Source organism: Arachis stenosperma, chromosome 1 (genome assembly GCF_014773155.1).
Source record: "Arachis stenosperma cultivar V10309 chromosome 1, arast.V10309.gnm1.PFL2, whole genome shotgun sequence".
NCBI classification, from domain to species: domain Eukaryota; kingdom Viridiplantae; phylum Streptophyta; class Magnoliopsida; order Fabales; family Fabaceae; genus Arachis; species Arachis stenosperma.
The window spans coordinates 76,828,807-76,854,374 of record NC_080377.1 but is presented as its reverse complement, the minus strand read 5'-3'; the positions used below and the strand labels follow the sequence as shown (position 1 = coordinate 76,854,374).

The window sequence follows — 25,568 nt, the reverse complement described above, 5'->3', positions numbered from 1 at the left end:
TGTGGGAAGAGAAATCAATAACAATTTTTGTTATTCAATATGTAATTTATTCTATTGTAAAATAAATTATTATTTGCTAAATTTCTAAATACATTTTCTTTTAATTTTTTACACCATTTTATTTGGCAATGTTCTCAGGCAATGCACGAAATAATTAATAAAAATATATGAAGTTTTTATTAAAAAATTAAACAAAAAAATATATAACAATTATTACTATAAATATTTTATAAAGTTATAATTAAACTCAAAGGTTAACGATTTTTAATGTTAAAAATATTAAAAATAATTAGTATTTATTTTAATTCATTTGAGTTGGTTGAGTAGTTATCTCACTCGTCTACTTGCGAAAGTATTTTTGAATCTCGCTTATGTATATAACAACTCATTGGCTAGCAACAGATCCTTAATAAATGGAGGTTCAATCCATGGTGGATTAGTTCTCGGCTTACCGAGTTGGAAAATACAGTGGAAAAAATAGTATTTGTCTTGAAAATAGAATAATTATCATTGATAGTAATACTTGTGGAGATTTTTTTTGTTAAAATTTAAATGTGACAATTTTATTTATTGGTATCATATTCATTCATGAAGTCAAAATAATATGATCAACTAACATTGTTACCGGTTAATATTTCACATTTTATAAATAGATTTTCAAATTTTCAAACTTACATATAGACTTATTTTTTTTACAAAAGCTATTAGATTGATTAATATTCCTTAGTAATATTACTAAAACACTGTCGTTGAGTATTAATTTTTATGAAAAAAAATCATAATAACTTTGGTATTCAATATATATATAATTTATTCTTTTAAAAAATTATTATTTATAGATTGGTAAATATATTTTTTTTTCATTTTTATATCAGTTTATTTGGCAGTAGTTACCATTAAAAAAATGAATGACAACATTATCTTATAATATGATATATAAAATAATTTTTTATTTTAAAATTAATTTTCGTCAACAAAATTAAATTAAAAATAATTTTGTACACAAATTTAAATTTGACTTTAAAATTGATTAATCACTCACCTTTTTTAAATTATAATAACAAAAAAATTGATTAAATGCAAAATATTTAATATTTAATAATTTCAATCATTTAAATTTCAATTAATGATAATTGGATTAGAAATTAATTATAACTTAATAATCGATAATATATATAACTTATATATATATATATATATATATATATATATTAGTACATAAATAATAATATCTAATATTTAATTTATTTATTTTTTTGACAAGATTAATATATAATTTATTTATTTTTTTGACAAGATTAATGTATAATTTATTGATAATTGATTTATTATTTAAATTTTTTTAAAATATTGTAGTATATAAAAATAGTGGTCTTATTCTTTTATTATTATTTCATAATTTTTTTATTACGTAATTAACTTAATTAATAACTTTTATTATTATTTTTTTACCAAAAAAATTATATTTCTACTATTTATAAATTTTTTAATACTAATAAATAAATAATATTTATATTATATTTATTATCCTAGATAATGGCTTGAGTTGCTTATTTCGTATATTAATAATATAAAATGAGAAAAAATTATGTAATAAATCATATAAAAATTATTTAATTTACACATAAATTAATTTTATTAAAAATAATTTTTATATATAATCATCTTTAATATATGTAGTATCATGTATATATTATGATGACATTTTAATTATTATGTGAGTGATTATTATTATTATTATTATTATTATTATTTATTTTTTTGTTTGTTTTATTACGTTAGTAAATAATATTTAGATTAAAAGAGAATAAATATAATTAAAATTTTTTAATTTGATTAAAAAATCTCTTGTAAGCATATCTAACTTTTATATATATTAAATGTAATAATATTTAATAGTATATTATGCTTTGCAACAATGACTCAAAATATTAACTCAAGTGAGTAAGATCAACTTAGGTCCATTGTTCGGATTTTAAATCCAAATTAGGTTCGTTATTGGGACTCAATGCAGATGAAGCCCATGTGTCCCATCTCAAATCGGCACAAATTGAATTTCCGTTGTTAGTTAGAGATGGTAATGGATGCTCGTGTGGACGCGGCAGACTTTCATTCCTGTCCGTCGCTCCTATTTTAAAAAAAATTACCCTCTATCCCCTCTTCATTTTTGTCGCAAGTCCCTCTTTAATCTTCCCTTAAAGAATGCAGATATCCACAGTTATCTATAGATATTTTTTGAATTTTCTTTAAATAAAAAAAATCATAATATAATAATCATAAAATAATTAATTCAATATAATTCAACAAAATTCATAATAACATTTCAAAAAAAATATAAAAACATCTTCCAACAAATTACATAACATAATTTTTTGAAACGAAACAAAGCGATGTAGTGACAAATTTAAGAGGTGGATAATGTGAGTTAGAAAGAGAGAGATGCAAAATCAAGACTAAGGATATGCTTAAAAAAATTGTTCGAATTGGAGGCAAAAATTAAAGTCACTAAATTTATATATATATATATATATATATATATATATATATATATAAATTAGAAAAAACGGGTCTTAAGAAGGGGCAACTATGTCCCACATCCCTGTCCATTTCATGTGGATAGGTTCCAACAATCCCGCCTATGAAAATTTGACATATTTCTAGTAAGTTCCAAATCGCAATTAATCCCTACGAATATCTATTTGGATTTTTTTATCATTCTAATTGCTAGCATTCGTCGGTTCGTAACGTGAAATTACACTAGCCACTTAGTTAATTCTTAGATAACCAAAGTCCAGTTTATATCATTCTCATAAAATTATATGTATCTTATTATAATAATATTAATAAAAAATAAATGTTTAAATACTAAATGAGTTACAATTTTCGTATATATAACAATGATTAATATCACATTTTATAACTTGTGAAATCATATTATAAACTATTGATAAGTTTAGATTATAAATATAAATTGAAAAATTTAACTATAAATTTAAATGGCCTTATTTTTAAACTGTATAATTTAATAATTTTTTTTCAATTTCTATATATGCTAATAATATTAATTCTTCTAACTTTTTTATTCTATATTCTCTAATATATTGTTCTTTTAGAAATATTCAATTACATAAATACTATCTATTTCATTATACAACAGTCCAGAATCTTAATTATTTAGCTTCTATGGCAAGAACCTCTACATTTTTAAGAATGTGATAAAATTTCTTTATCTATATCACTGTGTTATAGCAAAATACACCAACCACTAAATGGAGATTGAAATTAATAACCAAATGAAAAAAAGAAAAAAAAAAGCTAAATACATGAATTGTCTAACTACTATGATACATAGATAAATGTGGAAGTAAAATTACACAAGAATTTTTTTAAGTCATAATTGAAAATTCACCTATCCATTCTGTCAATCTAACAACATATTCGAGTGTCACAATTTCTGTAGGCCGTCACGTAGACTTTTGAATACCTAAAAAGCCTTATTTTTTTTAGTGTAAGTAATGAATATCTCCCAATTCATAAACTTCACCATGCTCTCAAGCTCATTAATTACCTCAGCAGTGTTTTGAACAATAAATGTATTTTTGGGTCCCAGAATTTGATCAATTTCAGCCACAAACAACTTGAAAATTACACCTAACATACCAATAAATATATTAGCAAAATAAAACAGATAATTATTGTCTGTTGATATGATATGACAAACTATTAATTTTGACGAATGAGAAATAAAATAATTATACACACATTTTCTTGAGTCTTGAAAACAGATAATCTACATGGAGAAAATCGTAGGACCTAGGATAAGTGTTAAACGATTTACATCAATCGTAATACATGCCAGAAAGACTGCATTCATATATAATAGGAAGTGTATCTAGAGTATCTACTGAAACTAACCACATTCATGATCTAAATATTCAATTCTTTTATAGCTGCAGTAAACCTGGAGACCAAAAACTAACCATAAATTTATATAATTCAGATTAACATTTCAAAAATGATTTTTCTTACTCTCTGTAGATTGATGTTATATCCATAACATTTTGAATAATTGGCCATTGAATTTCTATCCCAACACATGTTCAATGTTCATAGTCTATGTTAAAATTGTCAGGGACAGACTTTTCATAAACTCCACATTGAGAACTTGTCAACCATGGTCTATAAATATTTCATGGTTAACATATTATATATAGCTCTGAATAGGAGTTGGAAGGTCTGGTGGCTTGTATCCATAATAAGTCGATAATTGCTCTCTTGCCATGACGTCTCATAGGAAGAAAAAAATAGTTGTAAAAACTACCTAATAAAAGAGTCATTGATAAAAAAATGAGACCCTCTTCTAATATATATGACTTTTTATAATGATAAAATAAAAATAGAAGGAATAAAATTTAGTAATTTTATATTAGAAATAGAATTTAATATTTTTTCTAATAAAATTAAATAATGAATTAGTTATAATTAATATATTTAAATAAATAAAACAAATCAAATAAAAATATTTTTAAGAATTAATTAAATTAATTAGTTAATACAAATAATTAGTATAATTGATTTGATTTAACTTATTAAATTCAAAAAAATAAATAAAAAAATAGTTGATTAAATTTAATGAATTAAAAAGACAAATAGAGAAACATTCTTAGGAGACAATGATTTTCTTAACTAAATTAATCTGTGTTTATTATATTGAATTAGAATAAATAACAAATTATCTATTTTAATATGCACCTTATAAATTAATAAATTAAAATAATCGATATAATGAATTATAATTAATTAATTGATATAAATTATAATAGATTGTGTGATATTTAAATATCTAATCAAATTAATTAGTTGATATAATTAATTTTCCTGTAATAAATTGTATTTAATGAATTAAAAGAAATAAATTGAAAAACACTTTAACAATTAATTGTTTGATATAAATTATAATAAATTGTGTGATATTTAAATATATAATCAAATCAATTAGTTGCTATAATTAATTCACCGTAATAACTTGTATTTAATGAGTTAAAAGAAATAAAACAAAAAATACTCTCAAAAATATGTTACGTCAATTCCATCATTAAATATAAAAATCCGATTTTTATATAATAGAATAGATTTTAAATTAGGCAAAAACTTCACTTCTGTTCTTGCAGGGCGAAAGCTAGTGCACTCCAGGTAAAGTAGGGAGTGCAACACTCTTTAAAAGTTAACCTACTATCAAAAGTTATCAGGTAAATTAAATTTATTTATTATTGTTATTTTTTTTTTGTCATGGGCTGAACAAACAAATCGGCACTAACAAAAATACTAATTCTCTCATTTAACACACGGACGACCTTTACACCACAAAAATACTCAGGAAAATTTGATTGAATTCCTCCATTACTCTGTTATTGTCGATGTGATGTCTTCAAGCATTTTCACTATTTTATTTGTTGGCAGGTGTTTCCATTATCGTTCTGACTAGTCACAGATTTTAACGCTCTTGAACCCACCACATTCCACCTCTACCATAAATGACCTTCAAAGTCCGAAAAATTGCTGCCATAGAAAAGGAAGACGCATGTCTGTTGCTGCTGCTGGTTGGCTAACATAGAAGAATTCCGGTCTCCATGAAGACGCCATGATTCTCAGATGACAACATAGTCAAAGCACAAAATAGATGACAGTTACAACAAATTCATTCTCTTTTATTTCAAATTATCCTCAAATTGTACCTAATAAAATGAAAAATTAAAATACAATTATATTTAAACAATTATTTGTATTATTTTTTTATTAATTTATTCAAAAAATAATTAAATTTTAAAGTTAATTGGTATAAAATATTACAGATATAAAATTAAGAAAATTTTTTATTTGTATAAGAATGAGCCTAATAAATAATTATTCTATTTAATATATAATTAAAAATATTTCTTTCTTTATCACCGAATTATAATTCAAATGACATAGTTTTCAACTAAGAGTTGGTTAAAAAAGGAAATACTTCTTTCTTTTATTAACTTTTTTTAAACATTAATTATTTATTTTACATGTAATATAGAAATAAATGAATTTAATATTTATTGAGTAGATGCAGTTACGTAAAAAAATTTTATTGTCATAGTGTTTGAACCAAATAAAAGAAAATATTATTTTAAGAAAAACTAATAATATATTTTTAATAATATTCTTAATACAAAATAATAAATTTTAAATATTTTTAAATAATATATATTAACTAAAATAATATAATTATCCAAAATAATATATTATAAATATAATAAAATAACATATTTCAATAAAAAAATTTTTAATAAAAAACTATATAAATATTTTTTATATAAATTTTTGTTTCGCACAAAATAAAATTATTATATGTTTGTTTGCTTTTTATGTTATATATATGTTCTTTTTAATTAAATTTATATAATACAAATTTTTTTATCATTTTATTCATATTTAATGTTTTAATTTTTTTTCACACAAAATAAATTTATATATATATATATATATATATATATATATATATATATAATACAAAATTTTTTATCATTGTCTTATATTTAATATTATAATTTTATTTCACATAAAACAAAATTTATTTAAATTTTAATATTATATATATATAACACAAAATTTTTTATCATTGTGTTTATATTTAATATTATAGTTTTATTTCACACAAAATAAAATTTATTTAAATTTTAATATTATATACATAATATATATTTAATATTATAGTTTTATTTCACACAAAACAAAATTTATTTAAATTTTATTATTATATACATAATATATATTTAATATTATTTTTTTTAAGATTCTAATATATCTTTTTTTTTCTGAATTTAGTATATGAATTTTTAACTTATTTTTTATGTATCATTTATTTTAATTCTAAAGTCCAATAAATTTTTTTTTTTGTACAAACATGTTGTTTTTATTTTTACTCTATCATCAATATTTTATTTTGTTTTTATATTAAAATACTATTATTTTTAAATTTTAATAATTATTAATTATTTTATATCTTTTATACTATTATATACTACAAGTATTAAAAAATAATATAATAGATATTATATAATTATAAAAAATAAATAAGTTTATAATTATCGTTAAACAATAATTAATTTAAGAATGATGAGTTTATAATTAAAATTAAAATAAATTAAATAAAAGTAAACTATTTGATGAAAAATATCTATATGTACTATAATTTGCATAAATTTAAATAGAAAATATAGTGGTCTGGTGGTTGTGGAGCCTTTTGGTTTCCTTGAGGATAGGGGTTCGAACCCTACCTCAAGTATTTTGGAAATATTTTCTCCCAAACGGTTCGATCAAATCACTTCACCGGTTCGCACCGGTTTTGACCGGATTAATTCCTTGTTCGGTTCAATCACTGGACCGGATCGATATAGGGTTCGATTCAATCACTGAACCGGACCGATATAGGGTCCGGTTTACCAGTTTTCCGGTCGAACTCCAGTTCACCGGTTTTTCGGTTGAACCGGCCGGTCCGATCCGATTTTTACAACTATGATAGCACTCCATACTTAGTAAGGAGCGTTTAAGGATGAGCCTTCATAACTGAACAGATAAAAAAAGGGCTAATGGAAGTTACACACACTGTACTCCCCTACGAAAACGCTAAGGTGCACTCGAAATTTCGAATTTTGACTTTACACTTATAAAAAAGGGCTAATGGAAGTTGGAAGTTACACACACTGTACTCCCCTACGAAAACGCTAAGGTGCACTCGAAATTTCGAATTTTGACTTTACACTTTTGTCTGTTGCCATTACAAATTCCTTAGCGACTCTATCCCCGCAAAACAACTCATTTGACTTATCTTTTTCCTTTCTTTACTCATGAATTCATGTCACAACTAATCAAATGCATATATGTTTCCTACTTTAATCATGACTAGAATCTTATTTTATAAAAGCACTACAACTTGCTATAAGTTCAAATCAATCAATTTGTTGTATTTATTACCCTGAACTCCCTCCAAAGGGATGGCAAAATTTTGAATATGTGGAAACGGACTGAAAAAATCTGCAATGAAAAGTAAAATAGAGATTCGCAAAATTTTCAACCGAGATGGAGATCTGTTTTTACGAATAAATAGGAATAAAGATAAAAAATTGTGGTACTCGCTCCATGGAAATTCCTTAAATTTCTATTAGTATAAAATTATTAAAATATCTTATATATATATATATATATATATATATATATATATATATATATATATTAGAGAGAGAGAGAGAGGGTTAATCACCAAAAACACCTCCGAATTATTCAAACGCTTACAAAAATATACCCGAATTTTATTATTGACAAAAGTGCTTTTAAATAATTTAAAAATACAACAACAATACCCACGATCTGAATCTGAAAGTATCCGGGAAGACCAGGAATGCCCAAGAAGACGGCGTGACCCCGTGATATACACCCGGCTTGAAGGGAGACGCGTCACTGAGCAAGACCGGGAAGACGGCGGAGAAAGGCCGAGGAGAACATGACGACTCGTGATAATGGGCGCAACCCCGTTTTATCATTCCGTCCTCGAGGTCTGGCTACCAAAGCACTTTTGCTAAGCCAACGGACATGAGATACGATGGAACTCAAGACCCACAGTAGCATCTAACGGCCTTTGAGGCCAAAATTAACTTGGAGGGGGTAGGCAACAAGGTGAGGTGTCGCACCTTCCCGGTCACTCTGGCAGGACCTGCAATACGGTGGTTTAACAGCATCCCGCAGGGTTTTGTTGCCAAATTTTCGGATATTAGCCGCGCTTTCTTGGCCCAATTTACCACCCGCATTGCAAAGGCCCGATCAACCTACTTGGGGTGACACAGAGGTCCGAAGAGCCGACCAGAAAATACCTGGACAGGTTCAACGACGAATGTATGGAGATTGACGGCCTAACTAATTCGGTGGCCAGTCTGTGCTTGACGAATGGACTTCTAAATGAGGATTTCAGGAAGCATCTCACCACGAAGCCGGTATGGACGATGCAAAAGCTAGCCGAATTCTCCCACCTCATCAGGGAGCCGAGGAGACGAGATCACGACCGCGAGGGTGAGGACAAGACCCGCGCGGTGAAGCGACGTCAAGAGCCAGAGGATAACGAGCACGGCCTTACCATAGTAAACGTGGTAACAGCAAGAGACGCGGCTCCAAGGTCAAGGTCGGCACACAAGAAGGACGCCAAAGTCCTGGCGGTCTCCTCATCCCCCGCGCGAAGCTCCAAGAGGGTTCCGTCCATCTCGTTCAGTCCAGAGGACCAATGGTTCGATGAGGTTGCGGAAAACCCTCCCATGGTCATCACGGCCAGAGTGGGAACCGGCCTGATCAAGCGGATCCTCGTAGACACCGGGGCCGACCCGAATATCATGTTCCGCAACGTGTTCGATCCCTTAGGACTCCGGGATGCCGTTTTAAGGACTCACCAACACGGTGTAGTAGGGTTGGGTGACCACTTTATCAAGCCCGACGGGATAATCTCTCTACCGGTCTCCGTAGGACTAGGACAGGGGAGAAGGTCGGTAATGGCGGAGTTCGTGGTTCTGCGAGACTCCACGGCCTACAACGTCATCCTGGGAAGAAAGACTATCAACGATCTCGGGGCAGTGATCAGTACAAAGATGTTGATAATAAAGTTTATCGCTGATGACAGATCCGTGGGATCCATAAAAGGAGACTTGGAAACGGTAGTCGCCTGCGACAATGCCAGTTTCTCCTTAAGGAAGAAATCCAAAGAGGCATCGGGAGTGTTCCTCGCCAACCTGGATGCTAGGGTTGACGATAACCCTAGACCCGAGCCGGAAGGAAACTTGGAAAGGTTCAGGGTTGGCGACTCAGAGGATAAGTTCACCTTCGTAAACAGAAACCTCCCGCACGACCTGAAGGAACCTCTAATGGAAATTATCAGAGCTGACGGCGACCTATTTTCCTGGACGCCAGCCGACATGTCGGGGATAGACTCCCAGCTCATGTCGCATCATTTGGCCGTTAAGGCAGAAGCCAAGCCAATAGCTCAGATCAGGAGGAAAATGTCACAAGAAAGGGCGGAGGAGGTGGCCAGGCAGATAGCCAGCCTTCTTGAAGCGGGATTTATCCGAGAACTCGATTACTCGACTTGGCTGTCGAACGTAGTTCTTGTCAGAAAGAACAATGGGAAATGGAGGATGTGCGTGGATTATTCCGATCTTAACAAAGTATGTCTCAAGGACGCCTACTCCCTCCCCAACATAGATGCGCTCGTTGATGCGGCGGCGGGATATCGGTATCTAAGCTTCATGGATGCTTATTCTGGCTACAACCAGATACTGATGCATCGACCAGACGAGGAAAAAATGGCGTTCATAACACCAGAGGGAATATACTGCTACAAGGTAATGCCATTCGGGCTGAAGAACACTGGGGCCACATACCAAAGGTTAATGAACAAGATATTCAACAACCTTATAGGCAAAATGGTGGAAGTATACGTGGATGATATCCTAGTAAAGACCACCTGACCTGAGGAGCTCATAAGAAATCTAGAGAATGTGTTCGCTTCCCTTCGACAACACGACATGAGCCTCAACCCGCTTAAGTATGCCTTTGCCATGGAAGTAGGAAAATTCTTGGGGTTTATGATAACCTAGAGAGAGGTGGAGGCCAACCCTAAAAAGTGTCAAGCAATACTCCAAATGAAGAGCCCAGGGTGCGTCAGGAAGGCTCACCACACTGTCCTGCTTCCTCGGGGCGTCGGCTGTGAAAGATCTGCCATTTTTCAACTTGATGAGGAAGGGGATAGCATTTGAATGGATCCGGCGTATGAGGAAGCATTCAAGCATTTCAAGGAGATTCTTGCAACGCCACCTGTTCTCGGGAAACCCAAGGACGGAGAACCACTATAACTGTACTTGGCCATAACTGATGAAGCGACGACGGCGGTCTTAGTGCGAGAAGAAGGAAAGATCCAACAACCAATTTACTTTGTGAGCAAAGCACTACAAGGAGAAGAATTAAGATACAGCAAATTAGAGAAGTTGGCACTTGCGCTCCTGACCTCTTCCTGTAGATTACGACAGTACTTCCAAGGTCATCAAGTGATCGTGAGGACAGACCAGGGAATCCGCCAGGTACTCCAGAAACCCAACTTAGCGGGAAGAATGATGACTTGGGCTATCGAGCTATCCTAGTACGACTTGCAGTATGAACCCAGGCATGCAATTAAGGCACAGGCCATGGCCGACTTCTTGGTAGAAGTAACAGGGGACCCATCCGAGACAACGAGCATACGGTGGAAGCTCCACATAGACAGGGCCTCCAACCAGACGTTCGGAGGTGCCGGTATAATCCTGGAAAGCCCAGCAGGAGTCATACATGAACAGTCGATTAAGTTTGAGTTTCCGGTGTCAAACAATCAAGAGGAGTACGAGGCCCTTCTGGGCGGCTTAATCCTGGCTAAGGAAGTCGGGGCTACAAGACTAGAAGTGTGCAGTGACTCATAGGTCGTTACTTCTCATGTCAATGGGACCTACCAAGCCAAAGACTCACTGTTACAGAAGTATCTGAAGAAGAACAAAGAGTTGAGCAAACAATTCGAGAAGGTCATGATCCAACACGTTCCAAGAGAAAGGAACACACGGGCAGACCTCCTGTCCAAGCTAGCAAGCACAAAATCAGGGACTGGCAACCGGTCTCTCATTCAAGGTTTGATAAAGGAACAGCAGTGGTCTTGCAGCTAACCCAATCAAAACCCTCTTGGATGGACCCGATCATTGATTTTTTGGATAAAGCAAGGCTCCCTAGCAACGAGAAGCTGGCCAAAACGATAAGGTGGGAAGCAGTCAAGTATGCAATCATACAGGGTCAGTTGTTTAAAAAAGGACTTAGCCAACCACTGCTAAAATGCCCGTGCCCCGACCAAACGGAGTACGTTCTTCGGGAAGTCCACGAAGGATGCTGCGGCCACCACATCGGAGGGAAGGCCCTAGCTAGGAAGCTCATCAGAGCCGCATACTACTGGCCCTCCATGATGGCGGACTCTAAGGAGTTCGTGAGAAGGTGCAAGAGATGCCAAGAAAACTCCAACTTCCACAAAGCGCCAACAACTGAACTCAGCCTCCTCATAGCTTCCCGACCTTTCGCACAATGGGGAATTGACTTACTAGGACCCTTTCCGGTCGGACCTGGGAAAGTCAAGTACCTAATAGTGACAGTTAATTATTACACAAAATGGGTAGAGGCAGAGCCGTTGGCCAGCATATCCTCAGCCAAATGTCGAAAGTTCATGTGGAGGCATGTAATAGCAAGATTCGGAATTCCGGAAGTCGTGATCTCGGATAACGGGACTCAGTTTGCTGATAAAAAATTCGGAGAATTCCTGGCCGATTTGGGCATAAAGCAAAAGCTCTCGTCAGTTGAGCACCCCCAAACCAACGGACAAGTAGAGGTCGTGAACAAGGTCATCTTGCAAGGCCTAAAGAAGCGACTTGACCAAAAGAAATGAGCATGGGCAGATGAGCTAGCCTCGGTTCTCTGGTCCTACCGCACAACTCAACAGTCGGCCACCGAGGAAACACCTTTCCGACTCACTTATGGGGTGGATGCTATGATAGCTGTGGAAATTGGTGAGCCGATCCCGCGACTACTATTAGGGGGAATTGAAGAGGCCGTGGAAAAGGACTTGGTGGATGAGGCCAGGGAAATGGCCTATTTATCATAAACAACCCTAAAGCAAAGAATGGCATTACGTTACTGGTGCACGAAATTGTGATCATCAACAATGGCGGCAATAGACTTGGAGCTCTCAAAAGTGAATCACACTTTGTCACAACTCACACAACTAACCAGCAAGTGCACTGAATCGTCCAAGTAATACCTTATGTGAGTATGGGTCGATCCCACGGAGATTGTTGGTATGACGCAAGCTATGGTCATATTGTAAATCTCAGTTAGGCGGATTCAAATGGTTATAATGGTTTTCGAATATAAGAATAATTAAAGCATAAAATAAAGATAGAGATACTTATGTAATTTATTGGTGGGAATTTCAGATAAGTTCATGAAGATGCTGTGTTCCTTCTAAATCTCTGCTTTCCTACTACTTCATCCATTCATTCTTACTCCTTTCCATGGCAAGCTGTATGTAGGACGTCACCATTGTCAATGGCTACTTTCCATCCTCTCAGTGAAAATGGTCCAAATGCTCTGTCACAGCACGGCTAATCATCTGTCGATTCTCGATCATGTCGGAATAGGATCCATTGATCCTTTTGCGTCTGTCACTACGCCCAACACTCGCGAGTTTGAAGCTTGTCACGGTCATTCAATCCCTGAATCCAACTCAGAATACCACAGACAAGGTTTAGACTTTCTGGATTCTCAAGAATGCTGCCAATGGATTCTAGCTTATACCACGAAGATTCTGATTAAGGAATCCAAGAGATACACACTCTAGCTCTCGCTTATAGAACGGAAGTGGTTGTCAAGCACGCGTTCATAAGGACGGATGATGATGAGTGTCACGGATCATCACATCCATCAGGTTGAAGTACAAGTGATATCTTAGAACAAGAATAAGCACGAATTGAATAGAAAACAGTAGTACTTTGCATTAAAACTCGAGATACAGCAGAGCTCCACACCTTAATCTATGGTGTGTAGAAACTCCACCGTTGAAAATACATAAGTGATAGAGGTCCAGGCATGACCGAATGGCCAGCCCCCAAAACGTGATCAAGAGATCAAAAGATGATCAAAAGATAAGACCCCTAGTACAATAGTAAAAAGTTCTATTTATACTAAACTAGTTACTAGGGTTTACAGAAATAAGTCTTAGTGCAGAAATCCACTTCTGGGTTCCACTTTGGTGTGTGCTTGAGCTGAGCTTGAGCTTTACATATGCAGAGGCTTCTCTTGGGGTTTAAACACTGAATTGTAACGTGTTTTTGGCGTTTAACTCTGGTTTGTGACGTGTTTCTGGCGTTTTACTCTAGAATGCAGCATGGAACTGGCGTTGAACGCCAGTTTACATCATCTAAACTCGAATAAAGTTTAGACTATTATATATTGCTGGAAAGCCTAGATATCTACTTTCCAACGTAGTTGAGACCGCGCCATTTGGAGTTCTGTAGCTCCAGAAAATCCATTTTGAGCGCCGGGAGGTCAGAATCCAACAGCATCAGCAGTCTTTTGTCAGCCTCCTATCAGATTTTTACTCAGGTCCCTCAATTTCAGCCAGAAAATACCTGAAATCATAGAAAAACACACAAACTCACAGTAAAGTCCAGAAATGTGAATTTTGCATAAAAACTAATAAAAACATCCCTAAAAGTAGCTAGATCCTACTAAAAACTACCTAAAAACAATGCCAAAAAGCGTATAAATCATCAGCTCATCACAACACCAAACTTAAATTGTTGCTTGTCCCCAAGCAACTGAAAATCAAATAGGATAAAAAGAAGAGAATATACTATAAATCTCAAAATATCAATGAATATTAGTTCTAATTAGATGAGCGGGACTTGTAGCTTTTTGCTTCTGAACAGTTTTGGCATCTCACTTTATCCTTTGAAGTTTAGAATGATTGGCATCCATAGGAACTCAGAGTTCAGATAGTGTTATTGATTCTCCTAGTTAAGTATGTTGATTCTTGAACACAGCTACTCTTATGAGTCATGGCCGTGACCCTAAGCACTTTGTTTTCCAGTATTACCACCGGATACAAAAATGCCACAGACACATGACTGGGTGAACCTTTTCAGATTGTGACTCAGCTTTGCTAAAGTCCCCAGTTAGAGGTGTCCAGAGCTCTTAAGCACACTCTTTTTGCTTTGGATCACGACTTTAACCACTCAGTCTCAAGCTTTTCACTTGGACCTTCATGCCACAAGCACATGGTTAGGGACAACTTGATTTAGCCGCTTAGGCCTGGATTTTATTTCCTTGGGCCCTCCTATCCATTGATGCTCAAAGCCTTGGATCCTTTTTACCCTTACCTTTTGGTTTTAAGGGCTATTGGCTTTTTCTGCTTGTTTTTTCTTTTTCTTTTATATTTTTTTCGCCACTTTTTTTTTCGCAAGCATTGTTCTTCACTACTTCTTCTTGCTTCAAGAATCAATTTTATGATTTTTCATATTATCAATAACATTTCTCTTGTTCATCATTCTTTCAAGAGCCAATAATTTTAACATTCATAAACAACAAGATAAAAAATATGCACTGTTCAAGCATTCATTCAGAAAACAAAAAGTATTGTCACCACATCAATATAATTAAACTAATTTTAAGGATGAATTCGAAACTCATGTACTTCTTGTTCTTTTGTATTAAAAACATTTTTCATTTAAGAAAGGTGAAGGATTCATGGAATTATTCATAGCCTTAAGATATAGTTATTAAATACTAATGATCATGTAGCAAAGACACAAACATAGACAAACATGAAGTTCAAAAACCGAAAAACTGAGAGATAAGAACAAGGAAGTTAAGGAATGAGTCCACCTTAGTAATGGTGGCGCCTTCTCCTTGAAGGACCAATGGTGTTCTTGAGCTCCTCTATGTCTCTTCCTTGCCTTTGTTGCTCCTCCCTCATAGCTCTTTGATCTTCTCTAATCTCATTGAGAATGATGGAGTATTCTTGGTGTTCCACCCTTAATTGGTTCATGTCATGACTCAATCCTTCTAGAGAAGTGTTGAGTTGTTCCCAATAGTTTTTTGGAGGAAAGTGCATCCCTTGAGGCATCTCAGGGATTTCTTGATGATGAGCTTCCTCATGTGTCTCTTGAGATCCATGAATGGGCTCTCTTGTTTGCTCCATCCTCTTCTTAATGATGGGCTTGTCCTCTTCAATGAGGATGTCTCCTTCTATGAAAACTCCAGCTAAGTAGCATAGATGGCAAATGAGATGAGGAAAAGCTAGCCTTGCCAAGGTGGAGGGCTTTTCAGCTACTTTGTAGAGTTCTAGAGAGATGACTTCATGAGCTTCTACTTCCTCTCCAATCATGATGCTATGGATCATGATGGCCCGATCCACAATTACTTTGGATCGGTTGCTAGTGGGGATGATGAAGCGTTGGATGAACTCCAACCATCCTCTAGCCACAGGCTTAAGGTCCAATCTTCTCAATTGAACCGGCTTGCCCTTTGAATCTCTTTTCCATTGAGCTCCTTCCACACATATGTCCATGAGGACTTGTTCCAACCTTTGATCAAAGTTGACCCTTCTAGTGTAAGGGCGTGCATCTTCTTGCATCACAGGCAAGTTGAACGCCAACCTTACGTTCTCCGGACTGAAATCTACGCATTTCCTCCGAACCATTGTAAGATAGTTCTTTGGATTCAGGTTCATACTTTGATCATGGTTCCTAGTGATCCATGCATTGGCATAGAACTCTTGAACCATTAAGATTCTGACTTGTTGAATGGGGTTGGTAAGAACTTCCCAACCTCTTCTTTGGATCTCATGTAGGATCTCTTGATACTCATTTTTCTTGAGCATGAAAGGGACCTCAGGGATCAGCTTCTTCTTAGCCATAATTTCATAGAAGTGGTCTTGATGGGCTTTAGAGATGAATCTCTCCATCTCCCATGACTCAGAGGTGGAAGCTTTTGTCTTCCCTTTCCTCTTTCTAGAGGTTTCTTCGGCCTTAGCTGCCATCAATGGTTATAGAAAAACAAAAAAACTATGCTTTTACCACACCAAACTTAGAATGTTACTCGTCCTCGAGCAAAAGAAGAAGGAATAGATGAAGAAGAAGAAGAGATTGGGGAGAAGGAGAGTGGCGTATATTTCGGCCAAGGGGGAGAAGAGAGGGTAGTGTTGTGTGAAAATGAAGAAGTGTGGAGAGGTTTATATAGTGGAGGGAGAGGGGTTTATGGTTCGGTCATGTAGGGTGGGTTTGGGTGGGAAAGAGATTTTGAATTTGAAGGTAGGTGGGGTTTATAGGGAAGAATGGATGGATGTGAGTGGTGAAGAGGTGATGGGGAAGAGTGATTGAGGTGATTGGTGAATGATGTTTGGGGAAGAGTGTTATGAAAAAGGTGTTAGAGTGAGGGAGAAGATAGGTGGGGATCCTGTGGGTCCACAGATCCTGAGGTGATCCTATGGGGTCCACAGATCCTGAGGTGTCAAGAATTTATCATCCATGCACTAATTAGGCATGTAAAACACCCTCTGCGTGCAATCCTGGCGTTTAACACCAAATTGCAGCATGTTTCTGGCGTTAAACGCCACTTCCATGCTTGTTTTGGGTGTTCAACGCCAATCTGCAGCATGTTTCTGGCGTTGAACGCCACTTCCATGCTTGTTTCTGGCGCTTAATGCCAGCTCTCCTCAGGGTGTAATTCTGGCATTTAAACGCTAGACTGCTGCTTGTTTCGGCCATTCAACGCCAGCTTCATGCTCTGTTCTGGTATTGAACGCCAGCCAGATGCTCCTTACTGGCGTTTAAACGCCAGTAAGCTCTTCCTCCAACGTGTGCTTTTTCTTCTGCTGTTTTTAGTTCTGTTTTTAATTTTTACAATTGTTTTGTGACTCCACATGATCATAAACCTAATAAAACATAAAAGAACAATAGAAATATAGATAAATAAAAATTGGGTTGCCTCCCAATAAGCGCTTCTTTAATGTCAATAGCTTGACAGTGAGCTCACATAGAGCTTCACAGATCATCAGAGCATTGTTGGGACCTCCCAACACCAAACTTAGAGTTTGAATGTGGGGGTTCAACACCAAACTTAGAGTTTGATTGTGGGGGCTTTGTTTGACTCTGTATTGAGAGAAGATTATCGTGCCTCTTTTCCATGGTGGCAGAGGAAGATCCTTGAGCTTTAAACATAAGGTAGTCCCCATTCAATTGAAGGACTAGCTCTCCTCTGTCAACATCAATCACAGCTCTTGCTGTGGCTAGGAAGGGTCTTTCAAGAATGATGGATTCATTCTCATTCTTTCCAGTGTCTAAGATTATGAAATCAGTAGGGATGTAAAGGCCTTTAACCTTTACCAACACGTCCTCTACCAATCCATAAGCTTGTTTTATTGACTTATCTGTCATCTCTAATGAGATTCTTGCAGCTTGTACCTCAAAGATCCCCAGCTTCTCCATTACAGAGAGTGGCATAAGATTTATACCTGACCCCAGGTCACATAGAGCCTTCTCAAAGGTTATGGTGCCTATGGTACAGGATATTAAGAATTTACCAGGATCTTGTTTCTTTTGAGGTAAAGTTTGCTGAACCCATGTTTCTAGTTCACTAATGAGCAAGGGGGATTCACCTTCCCAAGTCTCATTACCAAACAATTTGGCATTCAGCTTCATGATGGCTCCTAGATATTGAGCAACTTACTCTTCAGTTACATCTTTATCCTCTTCAGAGGAAGAATAGTTCTCAGAGCTCATGAATGGTAAAAAGAGGTTCAATGGAATCTCTATGGTCTCTAGGTGAGCCTCAGATTCCTTAGGTTCCTCATTTTGGAACTCCTTTTTGTTCAGAGGGCGTCCCAGGAGATAATCCTCACTGGGATTCACTTCTTCTCCTCCTTTGTGCATTCGACCATTTTGATTATATCAATGGCCTTGCACTCTCTTTTGGATTCTCTTCTGTATTGCTTGGGAGAGTACTAGGAGGGGTTTCAGTGATTTTCTTACTCAGCTGACCCACTTGTGCCTCCAAATTTCTAATGGAGGACCTTGTTTCACTAATAAAACTTAAAGTGGCCTTAGATAGATCAGAGACTATGTTTGCTAAGCTAGAGGGGCTCTGCTCAGAATTTTCTATCTGTTGCTGAGAAGATAATGGAAAAGGCTTACCATTGCTAAACCTGTTTCTTCTACCATTATTAAAGCCTTGTTGAGGCTTTTGTTGATCCTTTCATGAGAAATTTGGATGATTTCCCCATGAGAAATTATAGGTGTTTCTATAGGATTCACCCATATAATTCACCTCTACCATTGCAGGGTTCTCAGGATCATAAGCTTCTTCTTCAGAAGATGCCCCTTTAGTACTGTTGGATGCATTTTGCCATCCATTCAGACTCTGAGAAATCATGTTGACTTACTGAGTCAACATTTTGTTCTGAGCCAATATGGCATTCAGAGTATCAATTTCAAGAACTCCCTTTCTCTGAGGTGTCCCATTATTCACAGGATTCCTTTCAGAAGTGTACATGAACTGGTTATTTGCAACCATGTCAATGAGTTCTTGAGCTTTTGCAAGCGTTTTCTTTAGGTGAATGGATCCACCTGCAGAATGGTCCAGTGACATCTTAGAAAGCTCAAATAGACCATCATAGAATATATCTAAAATGGTCCACTCTGAAAGCATGCCAAAGGGACACTTTTTGGTCAACTGCTTGTATCTTTCCCAAGCTTCATAGAGGGATTCACCATCTTTTTACTTGAAGGTCTGAACATCCACTCTAAGCTTGCTCAGCTTTTGAGGAGGAAAGAACTTGTCTAGGAAGGCCGTGACCAACTTATCCCAAGAGTCTAGGTTATCTTTAGGTTGTGAGTCCAACCATGTTCTAGTCCTGTCTCTTACAGCAAAAGGGAAAAGCATGAGCCTGTAGACTTCAGGATCTACTCCATTAGTCTTAACAGTATCACAGATCTGCAAGAATTCAGTTAAAAACTGATAGGGATCTTCTTATGGAAGTCCATGAAACTTGCAGTTCTGTTGCATTAGAGCAACTAGTTGAGGCTTCAGCATAAAGTTGTTTGCTCCAATGGCAGGGATTGAGATGCTTCTTCCATAAAAGTTGGAAGTAGATGTAGTGTAATCACCAAGCATCCTCCTTGCGCCTCCACCATTGTTATTGGGTTTGGCCATGTCTCTTTCTTTTTCGAGATTCTCTGTAAGGTTTTCTCTGGATTGTTGTGTTTTATCTTCTCTTAGCTTCTTCTTCAGAGTCCTTTCAGGTTCAGGATCTGCTTCAACAAGAATGTCCTTGTCCTTGCTCCTGCTCATATGAAAAATAAGAGAACAGAAAAGAAGAGGAATCCTCTATGTCACAGTATAGAGATTCCTTTATGTGAGTAGAAGAAAAAAAGAATAAGAATGAAGAAGAGAAAAATTCGAACACAGAAGAGAAGAGAGGGTTCGAATTTTAAGATGAAGAGAAGTGTTAGTAAATAAATAAAATAAATAGAAAGAGATGAGAGGGAGAGAATTTCGATAATTATTTTTGAAAAATAGTTAGTGATTTTCGAAAAATTAAGAGAAGAAATATAATTAAAATTAAAATTTGAAACAATTAGTTAATTAAAAGAATTTTGAAAAAGAGGAAGGAATTTTTGAAAATTAGAGAGAGAAAAGTAATTAGGTAGTTTTGAAAAAGATATGAAACAAACAAAAAGTCAATTAGTTAGTTGAAAAAGATTTGAAAATCAATTTTGAAAAGATAAGAAGTTAGAAAATATTTTGAAATTGATTTTGAAAAAGATATGATTTAAAAAAGATATTTTGAAAAGATATGATTGAAAAAGATATTTTAGAAAAGATTTGATTTTTAAAATTAAAATTTGATTACTTGACTAACAAGAAACTAAAAGATATGATTCTAGAATTTAAAGATTGAACCTTTCTTAACAAGAAAGTAACAAACTTCAAATTTTTGAATCAATCACATTAATTGTTAGTAAAGTTTTCGAAAATATGAAGTAAAGATAAGAAAAAGATTTTGAAAATAAATTTTGAAAATTTTTGAAAATAATAAAAAATGAAAAAGATTTGATTTTTGAAAAAGATTTTGAAAATATAAAATTTTTAAAGTTGAAATATTGACTTGACTAACAAGAAACAACTTATTTTTAAAAATTTTTGACTAAGTCAACCCAAAGATTTCGAAATTTATGAGTAAAATAAGAAAAAGATATTTTTATTTTTGAATTTTTAATGATGAGAGAGAAAAACACAAAAATGACTCACAACATGAAAACTATGAATCAAAACACATGATGCATGCAAGAACACTATGAATGTCAAGATGAACACCAAGAACATTATGAAGATCAAGATGAACACCAAGACTTATTTTTGAAAAATTTTCAAGAAAAGAAAAACATGCAAGACACCAAACTTAGAAATTTTTCATGTTTAGACACTATGAATGCAAAAATGCATATGAAAAACAACAAAAGACACAAAACAAGAAAATATGAAGATCAAACAAGAAGACTTGTCAAGAACAACTTGAAGATCATGAAGAACACATGCATGAATTTTCAAAAAATGCAAAAGTTTTTTAAAACATACAATTGACACCAAACTTAAAAATTGACTCAAGACTCAAACAAGAAACACAAAATATTTTTGGTTTTTATGATTTTATTATTTTTTTGGATTTTTTGAAAATTATTTTCATGAAAAACGAACACAAAGAAAAAAATTTTGAAAGATTTTTGAGAACTTTTTGAAAAGAAAATTACCTAATCTGAGCAACAAGATGAACCGTCAGTTGTCCAAACTCAAACAATCCCCGGCAATGGCGCCAAAAACTTGGTGCACGAAATTGTGATCATCAACAATGGTGCCAATAGACTTAGAGCTCTCAAACGTGAATCACACTTTGTCACAACTTCGCATAACTAACCAGCAAGTGCACTGGGTCATCCAAGTAAAACCTTACGTGAGTAAGGGTCGATCCCACGAAGATTGTTGGTATGAAGCAAGCTATAATCATCTTGTAAATCTTAGTTAGGCAGATTCAAATGGTTATAATGGTTTTCGAATATAAGAATAATTAAAAAATAAAATAAAGATAGAGATACTTATGTAATTCATTGGTAGGAATTTCAGATAAGTGCATGAAGATGCTATGTTCCTTTTGAATCTCTGCTTTCCTACTGCTTCATCCAGTCATTCTTACTCCTTTACATGGCAAGCTGTATGTAGGACGTCACCGTTGTCAATGGCTACTTCTCATCCTCTCAGTGAAAATGGTCCAAATGCTCTGTCACAGCACGGCTAATCATCTGTCGATTCTCGATCATGTCGGAATAGGATCCATTGATCCTTTTGCATCTGTCACTACGCCCAACACTCGCGAGTTTGAAGCTCGTCACAGTCATTCAATCCCTGAATCCTACTCGGAATACCACAGACAAGGTTTAGACTTTTCAGATTCTCAAGAATGCTGCCAATGGATTCTAGCTTATACTACGAAGATTCTGATTAAGGAATCTAAGAGATACACACTCTAGCTCTCGCTTGTAGAACGGAAGTGGTTGTCAAGCACGCGTTTATAAGGACGGATGATGATGAGTGTCACGGATCATCACATCCATCAGGTTGAAGTACGAGTGATATCTTAGAACAAGAATAAGCGCGAATTGAATAGAAAATAGTAGTACTTTGCATTAAAATTTGAGATACAGCAGAGCTCCACACCTTAATCTATGGTGTGTAGAAACTCCACCGTTGAAAATACATAAGTGATAGAGTTCCAGGCATGGCAGAATGGCCAGCTCCCAAAACATGATCAAGAGATCAAAAGATGATCAAAAGATAAGACCCCTAGTACAATAATAAAAAGTTCTATTTATACTAAACTAGTTACTAGGGTTTACAGAAATAAGTCTTAGTGCAGAAATCCACTTCTGGGGCCCACTTGGTGTGTGCTTGGGCTGAGCTTGAGCTTTACACATGCAGAGGCTTCTCTTGGGGTTTAAACACTGAGTTGTAACGTGTTTTTGGCGTTTAACTCTGGTTTGTGACGTATTTCTGGTGTTTTACTCCAGAATGCAGCATGGAACTGGCGTTGAACGCCAGTTTGTGTCATCTAAACTCGAATAAAGTATGGACTATTAAATATTTCTGGAAAGCCCTGGATGTGTACTTTCTAACATAGTTGAGAGCGCGCCATTTGAAGTTCTGTAGCTCCAGAAAATCCATTTCGAGTGCAGGGAGGTTAGAATCCAACAGCATCAGCAGTCCTTTGTCAGCCTCCTATCAGATTTTGGCTCAAGTCCCTCAATTTCAACCAGAAAATACCTAAAATCACAGAAAAATACACAAATTCATAGTAAATTCCATAAATGTGAATTTTTCATAAAAACTAATAAAAGCATCCCTAAAAGTAGCTAGATCCTACTAAAAACTACCTAAAAACAATGCCAAAAAGCGTATAAATTATCCGCTCATCAGTTACAATGCCAAGGTGCTCAAGAGAGAGTTCGAGCGGGATGACCTGGTCCATAGGCGCAATGATATTGGGGACCCGACCCCTGGGGAAGGAAAGCTGACGGCTAAATGGGAAGGCCTTTACAGGGTGAAAGAGGTGATTAGTAAGGGTGCCTACAAGTTGGAAAGACTCGACGGCAAGGAAGTCCCGAGAACGTGGAATGCGAGCAACTTAAGAAGATTTTATTCTTAGGCCAAGTTCCCCGAACAGGCGACTTGCCAGGCTTAGTAAGACCCAAGTTGCTTTACCAGTAAGTAATTTACTTTGTTAAATACTTATTGTCGCTATAAGCCTAACCTACTGCCGATTAATGTTCACTTGTGATTAAATTCATTTTTCCTTTTTTATATCCCATGTTAACAATTTTCTTATGATAAGTAAAAAAAGCGTCGATAGAACGGTAACCCGGGACTGATCACCCTGGGAATCACCAAAATTAAGACCATAATAAACGGCTACAGCAACGACGAAGCCACGGCTCGGCTTCGTCAAGTTACCAACATCAACAAAACAGTAACAAAATAGAACGAGAGCGCATTACCGACTAATCGAGGAAAAAATAACTGTCATAAGCCAACCAAACGGCTACCGTATTTAGAAGTACAAGGTCTAGAGCGTAAAACAACAAAGTTCAAAAAACTACACAACAAAATTCACAAAGCCATAAAATTACAAAATTCATACAAGAGTACAGAGATCACTTCTTTGGCATATCGATAATCTTGCCATCCTTAATGGTCTGAAGGACCCCGATCGCCGATGTGTCGAAGTCAGGAGCCATGAGCTTCACTTGGGCTTTAAGGGCTTCTTCAGTCATTAGTATGGCACTCTTACCCTGTTTCACGGTCTCCTTGTACTTCCTCTTAAATTCGGCAGCTTCCATTTGAGCAGTCTTGGCTGACGAGATGGCCTCATCGCGTTCCTTCTCTGAAGCAACCACCCGACCATGAGCAGCATTGAGCTGGCCCTCCAAAGCCAGCTCTCGCTCGGTTAGACGAGAAATGGCTGCATCAGAAGTCTTTAATTTTCCTTCAGCAACTGTGGCCTTCTCCTCGGTAGCTTTAAGCTTCTTATCAACGTTGGACAACTGCTCCCGGAGTGTTTCAACTTCCACCTTGAATTTATTTTTAGCTTGAACAGAAGACTCGGGTTTTCTCTGCACTGACTGCATTTCTGACAGGGCAAACTCGGCCTTCCTTGGTATGGCAGCGCCGTGAAGAAGACTGTGGTACATCCACCTCGCCTGCCCAGGGAGGTCGGAGCTATGGAAATATTCTTCCGTGCCAGGAAGCAGGTGAGAATCTATGAAGTTCCCGGCATCGAAATTCCTTTCCATAACGGTAAGAACCTCTTCAGGGCTAGAAGACGACCTCTACCTCTTTGGGTTGCTTACAACCATCACATCATCCTCAAACTGTGGATTGGAGGTCGAGCCCTCGCCAGTACCGACCACCTCACCTTGGACAGGAGAGACATGTGCTTCGTCAGCATTTAAGGCCGACACCTCGACAGCATGGGGGGGAGGCACCACCTGATTGTCGTTATTTTGGGTGGAGCCTCCTGCTTCTCGTCAGCCGTTTTCTCGTCGCTGTCGCCAGCCAGAAAGGTGTTATATAAATTCTCGAGGCTAGTCACTTCGGCAGACATTTCCACTACAACAAAACAGTAAAATCTGTTAATCGTGAAGTCGGCACAGAAAATTAAAGAAGTAGAAAAACAAAAAAGTGAAGATAAAGCCACTCACAAATATAATTCCTAGTGACCTCCTGATCACCCATGAGGAGGTGGGGTTTAACGTGATTTTGTGAAAAGACAGCTAACAACAGATCGACAATTTTCTTATTTTGGGAGGACAACCCTTTGTAGGACACCTTAGTCAAGGCATTGGACCCCGCCCCAAAACTCCAATAAGTCAGGATGCGCATTTCCCCTTCCAACGACAACCAGAAGGGATGCCGACCTTTAGCGGGACGAACCTTAAAGTATTTGTCCTTGAATCCATGATATGAATCCTCGAACAAACCCAATATTCACCGACCTTGAGCAGATCGGAACGACATAAACCCCTTCTTGGCTTTCCCTTCCTTCGAAGGGTTTGTTAAGGTAAAAAGATAAAGGAAAACCTCCACGGTGACCGGCAGGTCTAGATACTCGCACACCATCTCGAAACAGCGGATGGAAGCCCAACTGTTCGGATGTAATTGAGACGGTGCTACGTTACACCTATTGAGCAACGCCATCTGAAAAGGGGAGAAGGGGATGCGAACCCCCGATTGGGTAAACATGGCCTTATAGAACTAGATCCAATCGGCAATCCGGGGGGAGTGTAGGTTAAGCTCATATATCCGCTCGTGAGGAGCGGGGACGTAGACCACAT

General features: G+C 35.9%; 1 non-coding gene across 1 annotated transcript; it reads left to right on the top strand.

The window, feature by feature from the left end:
- The first annotated feature begins 19,333 nt into the window (after window positions 1–19,333).
- Window positions 19,334–19,437, top strand: LOC130950727 (small nucleolar RNA R71). The gene has a single exon (XR_009073709.1). It is a non-coding gene; the product is annotated as a small nucleolar RNA R71 (small nucleolar RNA).
- The last annotated feature ends 6,131 nt before the right edge of the window (window positions 19,438–25,568 follow it).